Source organism: Kogia breviceps, chromosome 3, assembly GCF_026419965.1.
Source record: "Kogia breviceps isolate mKogBre1 chromosome 3, mKogBre1 haplotype 1, whole genome shotgun sequence".
In the NCBI taxonomy this organism is placed as follows: domain Eukaryota; kingdom Metazoa; phylum Chordata; class Mammalia; order Artiodactyla; family Physeteridae; genus Kogia; species Kogia breviceps.
Genome location: NC_081312.1, coordinates 108086334 through 108098346, shown reverse-complemented (window position 1 = coordinate 108098346; position 12013 = coordinate 108086334). Strand labels below are relative to the sequence as shown.

Genomic DNA, 12013 nt, shown 5'->3' with positions numbered 1-12013 from the left:
GGCCAGAGCCGAGCCATGGGGCAGGAAATGCAGCCAGTTCTCAGGGAATCGAAGCTCGTGTTCCCCGAGAGGAGGCCAGAGGGTGAGGGTGTAGCCGTGTTGTACAAGTTCCCGTGGCCAAAAGTCTAGGTTTTAGCAGAGAGGTGCTGCTTACCGCGACAAGGCTTCGACCAGGATCCGCATGGAATGCACGCCAACACCCCTCCGAGACCCCTTCGGCTGGCCTCGCCTTGCCGCACCGTCCTCACTTCACTGGTATCACGGATTATAAGGATGGTCCCAGGCTGCTCTGCTGCTGCCATTCCGCCCTTGGCATTCCACCTGGCTCGGGGTGAGACAACACACACACACACTTGAGGAGGCTGCACAGGCGCACCGAGAGAAAAGTCAATACCAGCCAACGAGGTGTGCTCTGTCTCCACTACGCATTTCATTAGGGGCCCGTCTAGCCTGTGTGTCCGCAGCCAAATGTGAATGCGTCGTGGCGCAGATGCCTTCAGAGGGTGCGGCCATCAGGATAAAGAGCGCCGCCGTCCAACAACCCCCTGCTCTCGGGCCCTGCAATTCCTCTCCTGAGCACTCTCCCCTCCATCACAGCAAAAGGCTGTCGTCCTGAGCCCCTGAGACACCCTGAGGGCAACTGTGCCCCCTCAGCCTAAGAGCCGGTGCCCTCAAGGGGAACACAGCCGCCCTTGGCACAGGTGCTTCCACACATGGATGCGCCCTCAGTGGGAAGTGATCTTCCCCAATGGAATGGCCCTTGGCCGAACATGACGGCCTCCATCAAAAGCGGCTTGCAGGGACCCGTGACAAAGGCACCTGAGGAACACCTGGCCTGATCAAGGGAGACTCATCAGCAGGGATATTTCCTGGCTTGCAGCCAAGACAGATGACCTACCCTGGGCCAACACACAAAGCTCATGGCAAGGGAACCATTCCGATGACCAACGTGGCAGGGAAAATCCTTGGAGCCTAACAGCACGGGAGCCATTCCGATGCCCAAAGTGGCGGGGCAAACCGTTGCAGCAATTGGGTCATTTGTAGTGGTGCCTGGCACTTTCGCACCCTGGGCCCATCAGTGACGTGGCCTCAGACAAACCGTGAGGCAGAGGTCCTCTAGAAGCAACGTGTTACCCTCAGCCGTGCGACGCGAGAACCCAGCCAACAGCCCAGACACCTGAACTGGTATGACTAGTCTGGCCTGTGGCCAGGCGCGCCGGTTACCACCGTCTCGACGCACCAGGGGCGGCAGGGAAAATGACGCCCGGCCACACATCCTGTCCTGCGCTGAAACCTGTAACCTTTCCTTGGCAGCCGACTCCCTTGTTTCTGCAGGGTTGCACCCAGTGTGCTCCGGGGAGAGAGGCAATCCTCAGAGAACACTATGTGGGCCGGGATTACAAACGATGCTGGGCTGTCCTGTGGTGCACCTTCACACCTTCAACACACGGGGAATGTGGCCTGACACGGACAAATGCCCCCACGGCCTCCAAATCGGTGCCCATGAGAAGACACCATGCTGTGCCACGAATGCAACCATGCACCGGCACAGGGATCCGCCAGGAAGGAAATCGACAAAGGAGGGCCAAAGGCGGGACAGTGCACAAACCTGCTCCCGTGTTCCCTCCCTACACGTGCTTCCAAACGCTCCGGAGGTAAAAGAAAAATGTGTTCCGGGAGCCCCTTGGCCACTGGCTAAACCTGTGGGCTTCGCCAGACTCCTCAAGTGTCTTTTTCACTCGCCTTGCCTTTCTCTCTCCCCTGGGATCCCAACGTGTGAAGGCAAGAGGCCAGAGCCACCCCTCCCCAAAGAAGATTGCCGGGACTAAGCTTGACTAAGTCATTTTCCAGCCCCTTCACACGGAACAACACACAGGCAGGCACAACCCGAGGAGGAGCCACCAGCTTCGCCAAACCCCGGCGACGGTGGCCCATTTGATTTCTCGCCCCATCAGGAGAAACCTAAACTGCATCTGGTCTCCCAAGCACAACATGACAAATAAGCCAGCCCTACGCCGGGAATCCTGCTCTGACCCTGAGCATACAGACTTCTCTTTCTCTGGGGGCACAAGGCAACGGCCAGCCGGTGGGGGCGGCCTGGAGAACTCTAGTGCCGACGGCAGGACCACCAACGGCTCACGCTTCCTCTCCCACCCGCATGCTGAACCGTGGCAGGGGACATCAGTCCTGGCCAGACCCAGGAAGCCAGAGATGGCACGCTGTCCCTAGCCTTCCCACCTGGATTGGCATCCCAGGCTCCTTTCCAAATGGCTCTCCTCCCCATGAGACGGCCACCACCTTCAACGTGAACAACGTGGCTGTGGACACCAACGGCACCACATGCAACGTGAACCACTCCCTACTTTCCTTTTGGGAGCCAAGTGCTGGACCTCAGTTACGATGAGGAGACGGTATGGATTTCTCACTCATTTTGTTCAGATTTCCAAGGAATGCATTTGTGGGACTCATCATCGATCCAAGCACACGCTCAAACGCTGGACATGCAAAGTTGCACATTCCACCACGGGACGGCCAGCGAGCTGAATCATGTCCGCCTACGGAGGTGGCCAGAGCCGAGCCATGGGGCAGCAAATGCAGCCAGTTCTCAGGGAATCGAAGCTCGTGTTCCCCGAGAGGAGGCCAGAGGGTGAGGGTGTAGCCGTGTTGTACAAGTTCCCGTGGCCAAAAGTCTAGGTTTTAGCAGAGAGGTGCTGCTTACCACGACAACGGTTCGACCAGGATCCGCATGGAATGCACGCCAACACCCCTCCAAGACTCCTTCGGCTGGCCTCGCCTTGCCGCACCGTCCCCACTTCACTGGTATCACGGATTTTAAGGATGGCCCCAGGCTGCTCTGCTGCTGCCATTCCGCCCTTGGCATTCCACCTGGCTCGGGGTGAGACAACACACACACACACTTGAGGAGGCTGCACAGGCGCACCGAGGGAAAAGTCAATACCAGCCAACGAGGTGTGCTCTGTCTCCACTACGCATTTCATTAGAGGCCCGTCTAGCCTGTGTGTCCGCAGCCAAATGTGAACGCGTCGTGGCGCAGATGCCTTCAGAGCGTGCGGCCATCAGGATAAAGAGCGCCGCCGTCCAACAACCCCCTGGTCTCGGGCCCTGCAATTCCTCTCCTGAGCACTCTCCCCTCCATCACAGCAAAAGGCTGTCGTCCTGAGCCCCTGAGACACCCTGAGGGCCACTGTCCCCCCTCAGCCTAAGAGCCGGTGCCCTCAAGGGGAACACAGCCGCCCTTGGCACAGATGCTTCCACACATGGATGCGCCCTCAGTGGGAGGTGATCTTCCCCAATGGAACGGCCCTTGGCCGAACATGACGGCCTCCATCAAAAGCGGCTTGCAGGGACCCGTGACAAGGGCACCTGAGGAACACCTGGCCTGATCAAGGGAGACTCATCAGCAGGGATATTTCCTGGCTTGCTGCCAAGACAGATGACCTACCCTGGGCCAACACACAAAGCTCATGGCATGGGAACCATTCCGATGACCAACGTGGAGGGGAAAATCCTTGGAGCCTAACGGCACGGGAGCCATTCCGATGCCCAAAGTGGCGGGGCAAACCGTTGCAGCAATTGGGTCATTTGTAGTGGTGCCTGGCACTTTCGCACCCTGGGCCCATCAGTGACGTGGCCTCAGACAAACCGTGAGGCAGAGGTCCTCTAGAAGCAACGTGTTACCCTCAGCCGTGCGACGCGAGAACCCAGCCAACAGCCCAGACACCTGAACTGGTATGACTAGTCTGGCCCGTGGCCAGGCGCGCCGGTTACCACCGTCTCGACGCACCAGGGGCGGCAGGGAAAATGACGCCCGGCCACACATCCTGTCCTGTGCTGAAACCTGTAACCTTTCCTTGGCAGCCGACTCCCTTGTTTCTGCAGGGTTGCACCCAGTGTGCTCCGGGTAGAGCGGCAATCCTCAGGGAACACTATGTGGGCCGGGATTACAAACGATGCTGGGCTGTCCTGTGGTGCACCTTCACACCTTCAACACACGGGGAATGTGGCCTGACACGGACAAATGCCCCCACGGCCTCCAAATCGGTGCCCATGAGAAGACACCATGCTGTGCCACGAATGCAACCATGCGCTGGCACAGGGATCCGCCATGAAGGAAATCGACAAAGGAGGGCCAAAATGCGGGACAGTGCACAAACCTGCTCCCGTGTTCCCTCCCTACACGTGCTTCCAAACGCTCTGGAGGTAAAAGAAAAATGTTTTCCGGGAGCCCCTTGGCCACTGGCGATCTGTCCACCCACCAGTAAACCTGTGGGCTTCGCCAGACTCCTCAAGTGTCTTTTTCACTCGCCTTGCCTTTCTCTCTCCCCTGGGATCCCAACGTGTGAAGGCAAGAGGCCAGAGCCACCCCTCCCCAAAGAAGATTGCCGGGACTAAGCTTGACTAAGTCATTTTCCAGCCCCTTCACACGGAACAACACACAGGCAGGACACAACCCGAGGAGGAGCCATCAGCTTCGCCAAACCCCGGCGACGGTGGCCCATTTGATTTCTCGCCCCATCAGGAGAAACCTAAACTGCATCTGGTCTCCCAAGCACAACATGACAAATAAGCCAGCCCTACGCCGGGAATCCTGCTCTGACCCTGAGCATACAGACTTCTCTTTCTCTGGGGGCACAAGGCAACGGCCAGCCGGTGGGGGCGGCCTGGAGAACTCTAGTGCCGACGGCAGGACCACCAACGGCTCACCCTTCCTCTCCCACCCGCATGCTGAACCGTGGCAGGGGACATCAGTCCTGGCCAGACCCAGGAAGCCAGAGATGGCACGCTGTCCCTAGCCTTCCCACTTGGATTGGCATCCCAGGCTCCTTTCCAAATGGCTCTCCTCCCCATGAGACGGCCACCACCTTCAACGTGAACAACGTGGCTGTGGACACCAACGGCACCACATGCAACGTGAACCACTCCCTACTTTCCTTTTGGGAGCCAAGTGCTGGACCTCAGTTACGATGAGGAGACGGTATGGATTTCTCACTCATTTTGTTCAGATTTCCAAGGAATGCATTTGTGGGACTCATCATCGATCCAAGCACACGCTCAAACGCTGGACATGCAAAGTTGCACATTCCACCACGGGAAGGCCAGCGAGCTGAATCATGTCCGCCTACGGAGGTGGCCAGAGCCGAGCCATGGGGCAGGAAATGCAGCCAGTTCTCAGGGAATCGAAGCTCGTGTTCCCCGAGAGGAGGCCAGAGGGTGAGGGTGTAGCCGTGTTGTACAAGTTCCCGTGGCCAAAAGTCTAGGTTTTAGCAGAGAGGTGCTGCTTACCACGACAACGGTTCGACCAGGATCCGCATGGAATGCACGCCAACACCCCTCCGAGACCCCTTCGGCTGGCCTCGCCTTGCCGCACCGTCCTCACTTCACTGGTATCACGGATTTTAAGGATGGCCCCAGGCTGCTCTGCTGCTGCCATTCCGCCCTTGGCATTCCACCTGGCTCGGGGTGAGACAACACACACACACACTTGAGGAGGCTGCACAGGCGCACCGAGGGAAAAGTCAATACCAGCCAACGAGGTGTGCTCTGTCTCCACTACGCATTTCATTAGAGGCCCGTCTAGCCTGTGTGTCCGCAGCCAAATGTGAACGCGTCGTGGCGCAGATGCCTTCAGAGCGTGCGGCCATCAGGATAAAGAGCGCCGCCGTCCAACAACCCCCTGGTCTCGGGCCCTGCAATTCCTCTCCTGAGCACTCTCCCCTCCATCACAGCAAAAGGCTGTCGTCCTGAGCCCCTGAGACACCCTGAGGGCCACTGTCCCCCCTCAGCCTAAGAGCCGGTGCCCTCAAGGGGAACACAGCCGCCCTTGGCACAGATGCTTCCACACATGGATGCGCCCTCAGTGGGAGGTGATCTTCCCCAATGGAACGGCCCTTGGCCGAACATGACGGCCTCCATCAAAAGCGGCTTGCAGGGACCCGTGACAAGGGCACCTGAGGAACACCTGGCCTGATCAAGGGAGACTCATCAGCAGGGATATTTCCTGGCTTGCTGCCAAGACAGATGACCTACCCTGGGCCAACACACAAAGCTCATGGCATGGGAACCATTCCGATGACCAACGTGGAGGGGAAAATCCTTGGAGCCTAACGGCACGGGAGCCATTCCGATGCCCAAAGTGGCGGGGCAAACCGTTGCAGCAATTGGGTCATTTGTAGTGGTGCCTGGCACTTTCGCACCCTGGGCCCATCAGTGACGTGGCCTCAGACAAACCGTGAGGCAGAGGTCCTCTAGAAGCAACGTGTTACCCTCAGCCGTGCGACGCGAGAACCCAGCCAACAGCCCAGACACCTGAACTGGTATGACTAGTCTGGCCCGTGGCCAGGCGCGCCGGTTACCACCGTCTCGACGCACCAGGGGCGGCAGGGAAAATGACGCCCGGCCACACATCCTGTCCTGTGCTGAAACCTGTAACCTTTCCTTGGCAGCCGACTCCCTTGTTTCTGCAGGGTTGCACCCAGTGTGCTCCGGGTAGAGCGGCAATCCTCAGGGAACACTATGTGGGCCGGGATTACAAACGATGCTGGGCTGTCCTGTGGTGCACCTTCACACCTTCAACACACGGGGAATGTGGCCTGACACGGACAAATGCCCCCACGGCCTCCAAATCGGTGCCCATGAGAAGACACCATGCTGTGCCACGAATGCAACCATGCGCTGGCACAGGGATCCGCCATGAAGGAAATCGACAAAGGAGGGCCAAAATGCGGGACAGTGCACAAACCTGCTCCCGTGTTCCCTCCCTACACGTGCTTCCAAACGCTCTGGAGGTAAAAGAAAAATGTTTTCCGGGAGCCCCTTGGCCACTGGCGATCTGTCCACCCACCAGTAAACCTGTGGGCTTCGCCAGACTCCTCAAGTGTCTTTTTCACTCGCCTTGCCTTTCTCTCTCCCCTGGGATCCCAACGTGTGAAGGCAAGAGGCCAGAGCCACCCCTCCCCAAAGAAGATTGCCGGGACTAAGCTTGACTAAGTCATTTTCCAGCCCCTTCACACGGAACAACACACAGGCAGGACACAACCCGAGGAGGAGCCATCAGCTTCGCCAAACCCCGGCGACGGTGGCCCATTTGATTTCTCGCCCCATCAGGAGAAACCTAAACTGCATCTGGTCTCCCAAGCACAACATGACAAATAAGCCAGCCCTACGCCGGGAATCCTGCTCTGACCCTGAGCATACAGACTTCTCTTTCTCTGGGGGCACAAGGCAACGGCCAGCCGGTGGGGGCGGCCTGGAGAACTCTAGTGCCGACGGCAGGACCACCAACGGCTCACCCTTCCTCTCCCACCCGCATGCTGAACCGTGGCAGGGGACATCAGTCCTGGCCAGACCCAGGAAGCCAGAGATGGCACGCTGTCCCTAGCCTTCCCACTTGGATTGGCATCCCAGGCTCCTTTCCAAATGGCTCTCCTCCCCATGAGACGGCCACCACCTTCAACGTGAACAACGTGGCTGTGGACACCAACGGCACCACATGCAACGTGAACCACTCCCTACTTTCCTTTTGGGAGCCAAGTGCTGGACCTCAGTTACGATGAGGAGACGGTATGGATTTCTCACTCATTTTGTTCAGATTTCCAAGGAATGCATTTGTGGGACTCATCATCGATCCAAGCACACGCTCAAACGCTGGACATGCAAAGTTGCACATTCCACCACGGGAAGGCCAGCGAGCTGAATCATGTCCGCCTACGGAGGTGGCCAGAGCCGAGCCATGGGGCAGGAAATGCAGCCAGTTCTCAGGGAATCGAAGCTCGTGTTCCCCGAGAGGAGGCCAGAGGGTGAGGGTGTAGCCGTGTTGTACAAGTTCCCGTGGCCAAAAGTCTAGGTTTTAGCAGAGAGGTGCTGCTTACCACGACAACGGTTCGACCAGGATCCGCATGGAATGCACGCCAACACCCCTCCGAGACCCCTTCGGCTGGCCTCGCCTTGCCGCACCGTCCTCACTTCACTGGTATCACGGATTTTAAGGATGGCCCCAGGCTGCTCTGCTGCTGCCATTCCGCCCTTGGCATTCCACCTGGCTCGGGGTGAGACAACACACACACACACTTGAGGAGGCTGCACAGGCGCACCGAGGGAAAAGTCAATACCAGCCAACGAGGTGTGCTCTGTCTCCATTACACCTTTCATTAGGGGCCCGTCTAGCCTGTGTGTCCGCAGCCAAATGTGAACGCGTCGTGGCGCAGATGCCTTCAGAGCGTGCGGCCATCAGGATAAAGAGCGCTGCCGTCCAACAACCACCCTGGTCTCCGGCCCTGCAATTCCTCTCCTGAGCACTCTCCCCTCCATCACAGCAAAAGGCTGTCGTCCTGAGCCCCTGAGACACCCTGAGGGCAACTGTGCCCCCTCAGCCTAAGAGCCGGTGCCCTCAAGGGGAACACAGCCGCCCTTGGCACAGGTGCTTCCACACATGGATGCGCCCTCAGTGGGAAGTGATCTTCCCCAATGGAACGGCCCTTGGCCGAACATGACGGCCTCCATCAAAAGCGGCTTGCAGGGACCCGTGACAAGGGCACCTGAGGAACACCTGGCCTGATCAAGGGAGACTCATCAGCAGGGATATTTCCTGGCTTGCTGCCTAGACCGATGACCTACCCTGGGCCAACACACAAAGCTCATGGCATGGGAACCATTCCGATGACCAACGTGGCGGGGAAAATCCTTGGAGCCTAACGGCACGGGAGCCATTCCGATGCCCAAAGTGGCGGGGCAAACCGTTGCAGCAATTGGGTCATTTGTAGTGGTGCCTGGCACTTTCGCACCCTGGGCCCATCAGTGACGTGGCCTCAGACAAACCGTGAGGCAGAGGTCCTCTAGAAGCAACGTGTTACCCTCAGCCGTGCGACGCGAGAACCCAGCCAACAGCCCAGACACCTGAACTGGTATGACTAGTCTGGCCTGTGGCCAGGCGCGCCGGTTACCACCGTCTCGACGCACCAGGGGCGGCAGGGAAAATGACGCCCGGCCACACATCCTGTCCTGCGCTGAAACCTGTAACCTTTCCTTGGCAGCCGACTCCCTTGTTTCTGCAGGGTTGCACCCAGTGTGCTCCGGGTAGAGCGGCAATCCTCTGGGAACACTATGTGGGCCGGGATTACAAACGATGCTGGACTGTCCTGTGGTGCACCTTCACACCTTCAACACACGGGGAATGTGTCCTGACACGGACAAATGCCCCCACGGCCTCCAAATCGGTGCCCATGAGAAGACACCATGCTGTGCCACGAATGCAACCATGCGCTGGCACAGGGATCCGCCATGAAGGAAATCGACAAAGGAGGGCCAAAATGCGGGACAGTGCACAAACCTGCTCCCGTGTTCCCTCCCTACACGTGCTTCCAAACGCTCTGGAGGTAAAAGAAAAATGTGTTCCGGGAGCCCCTTGGCCACTGGCGATCTGTCCACCCACCAGTAAACCTGTGGGCTTCGCCAGACTCCTCAAGTGTCTTTTTCACTCGCCTTGCCTTTCTCTCTCCCCTGGGATCCCAACGTGTGAAGGCAAGAGGCCAGAGCCACCCCTCCCCAAAGAAGATTGCCGGGACTAAGCTTGACTAAGTCATTTTCCAGCCCCTTCACACGGAACAACACACAGGCAGGACACAACCCGAGGAGGAGCCATCAGCTTCGCCAAACCCCGGCGATGGTGGCCCATTTGATTTCTCGCCCCATCAGGAGAAACCTAAACTGCATCTGGTCTCCCAAGCACAACATGACAAATAAGCCAGCCCTACGCCGGGAATCCTGCTCTGACCCTGAGCATACAGACTTCTCTTTCTCTGGGGGCACAAGGCAACGGCCAGCCGGTGGGGGCGGCCTGGAGAACTCTAGTGCCGACGGCAGGACCACCAACGGCTCACCCTTCCTCTCCCACCCGCATGCTGAACCGTGGCAGGGGACATCAGTCCTGGCCAGACCCAGGAAGCCAGAGATGGCACGCTGTCCCTAGCCTTCCCACCTGGATTGGCATCCCAGGCTCCTTTCCAAATGGCTCTCCTCCCCATGAGACGGCCACCACCTTCAACGTGAACAACGTGGCTGTGGACACCAACGGCACCACATGCAATGTGAACCACTCCCTACTTTCCTTTTGGGAGCCAAGTGCTGGACCTCAGTTACGATGAGGAGACGGTATGGATTTCTCACTCATTTTGTTCAGATTTCCAAGGAATGCATTTGTGGGACTCATCATCGATCCAAGCACACGCTCAAACGCTGGACATGCAAAGTTGCACATTCCACCACGGGAAGGCCAGCGAGCTGAATCATGTCCGCCTACGGAGGTGGCCAGAGCCGAGCCATGGGGCAGGAAATGCAGCCAGTTCTCAGGGAATCGAAGCTCGTGTTCCCCGAGAGGAGGCCAGAGGGTGAGGGTGTAGCCGTGTTGTACAAGTTCCCGTGGCCAAAAGTCTAGGTTTTAGCAGAGAGGTGCTGCTTACCACGACAACGGTTCGACCAGGATCCGCATGGAATGCACGCCAACACCCCTCCGAGACCCCTTCGGCTGGCCTCGCCTTGCCGCACCGTCCTCACTTCACTGGTATCACGGATTTTAAGGATGGCCCCAGGCTGCTCTGCTGCTGCCATTCCGCCCTTGGCATTCCACCTGGCTCGGGGTGAGACAACACACACACACACTTGAGGAGGCTGCACAGGCGCACCGAGGGAAAAGTCAATACCAGCCAACGAGGTGTGCTCTGTCTCCATTACACATTTCATTAGGGGCCCGTCTAGCCTGTGTGTCCGCAGCCAAATGTGAACGCGTCGTGGCGCAGATGCCTTCAGAGCGTGCGGCCATCAGGATAAAGAGCGCTGCCGTCCAACAACCACCCTGGTCTCCGGCCCTGCAATTCCTCTCCTGAGCACTCTCCCCTCCATCACAGCAAAAGGCTGTCGTCCTGAGCCCCTGAGACACCCTGAGGGCAACTGTGCCCCCTCAGACTAAGAGCCGGTGCCCTCAAGGGGAACACAGCCGCCCTTGGCACAGATGCTTCCACACATGGATGCGCCCTCAGTGGGAAGTGATCTTCCCCAATGGAACGGCCCTTGGCCGAACATGACGGCCTCCATCAAAAGCGGCTTGCAGGGACCCGTGACAAGGGCACCTGAGGAACACCTGGCCTGATCAAGGGAGACTCATCAGCAGGGATATTTCTTGGCTTGCTGCCTAGACCGATGACCTACCCTGGGCCAACACACAAAGCTCATGGCATGGGAACCATTCCGATGACCAACGTGGCGGGGAAAATCCTTGGAGCCTAACGGCACGGGAGCCATTCCGATGCCCAAAGTGGCGGGGCAAACCGTTGCAGCAATTGGGTCATTTGTAGTGGTGCCTGGCACTTTCGCACCCTGGGCCCATCAGTGACGTGGCCTCAGACAAACCGTGAGGCAGAGGTCCTCTAGAAGCAACGTGTTACCCTCAGCCGTGCGACGCGAGAACCCAGCCAACAGCCCAGACACCTGAACTGGTATGACTAGTCTGGCCTGTGGCCAGGCGCGCCGGTTACCACCGTCTCGACGCACCAGGGGCGGCAGGGAAAATGACGCCCGGCCACACATCCTGTCCTGCGCTGAAACCTGTAACCTTTCCTTGGCAGCCGACTCCCTTGTTTCTGCAGGGTTGCACCCAGTGTGCTCCGGGGAGAGCGGCAATCCTCAGGGAACACTATGTGGGCCGGGATTACAAACGATGCTGGGCTGTCCTGTGGTGCACCTTCACACCTTCAACACACGGGGAATGTGGCCTGACACGGACAAATGCCCCCACGGCCTCCAAATCGGTGCCCATGAGAAGACACCATGCTGTGCCACGAATGCAACCATGCACCGGCACAGGGATCCGCCATGAAGGAAATCGACCAAGGAGGGCCAAAAGGCGGGACAGTGCACAAACCTGCTCCCGTGTTCCCTCCCTACACGTGCTTCCAAACGCTCCGGAGGTAAAAGAAAAATGTGTTCCGGGAGCCCCTTGGCC

General features: G+C 58.5%; 4 non-coding genes across 4 annotated transcripts; all 4 read right to left on the bottom strand.

Moving 5' to 3' along the window:
• Positions 1–2386: 2386 nt before the first annotated feature.
• Positions 2387–2478, bottom strand: LOC131753937 (small nucleolar RNA SNORD116). Its single transcript, XR_009334992.1, has one exon. It is a non-coding gene; the product is annotated as a small nucleolar RNA SNORD116 (small nucleolar RNA).
• A 2493-nt stretch (positions 2479–4971) lies between these two features.
• LOC131753936 (small nucleolar RNA SNORD116) lies at positions 4972–5063 on the bottom strand. Its single transcript, XR_009334991.1, has one exon. It is a non-coding gene; the product is annotated as a small nucleolar RNA SNORD116 (small nucleolar RNA).
• A 2493-nt stretch (positions 5064–7556) lies between these two features.
• Positions 7557–7648, bottom strand: LOC131753935 (small nucleolar RNA SNORD116). The gene has a single exon (XR_009334990.1). It is a non-coding gene; the product is annotated as a small nucleolar RNA SNORD116 (small nucleolar RNA).
• A 2494-nt stretch (positions 7649–10142) lies between these two features.
• On the bottom strand, positions 10143–10234 carry LOC131753934 (small nucleolar RNA SNORD116). The gene has a single exon (XR_009334989.1). It is a non-coding gene; the product is annotated as a small nucleolar RNA SNORD116 (small nucleolar RNA).
• Between the last annotated feature and the right edge of the window lie 1779 nt (positions 10235–12013).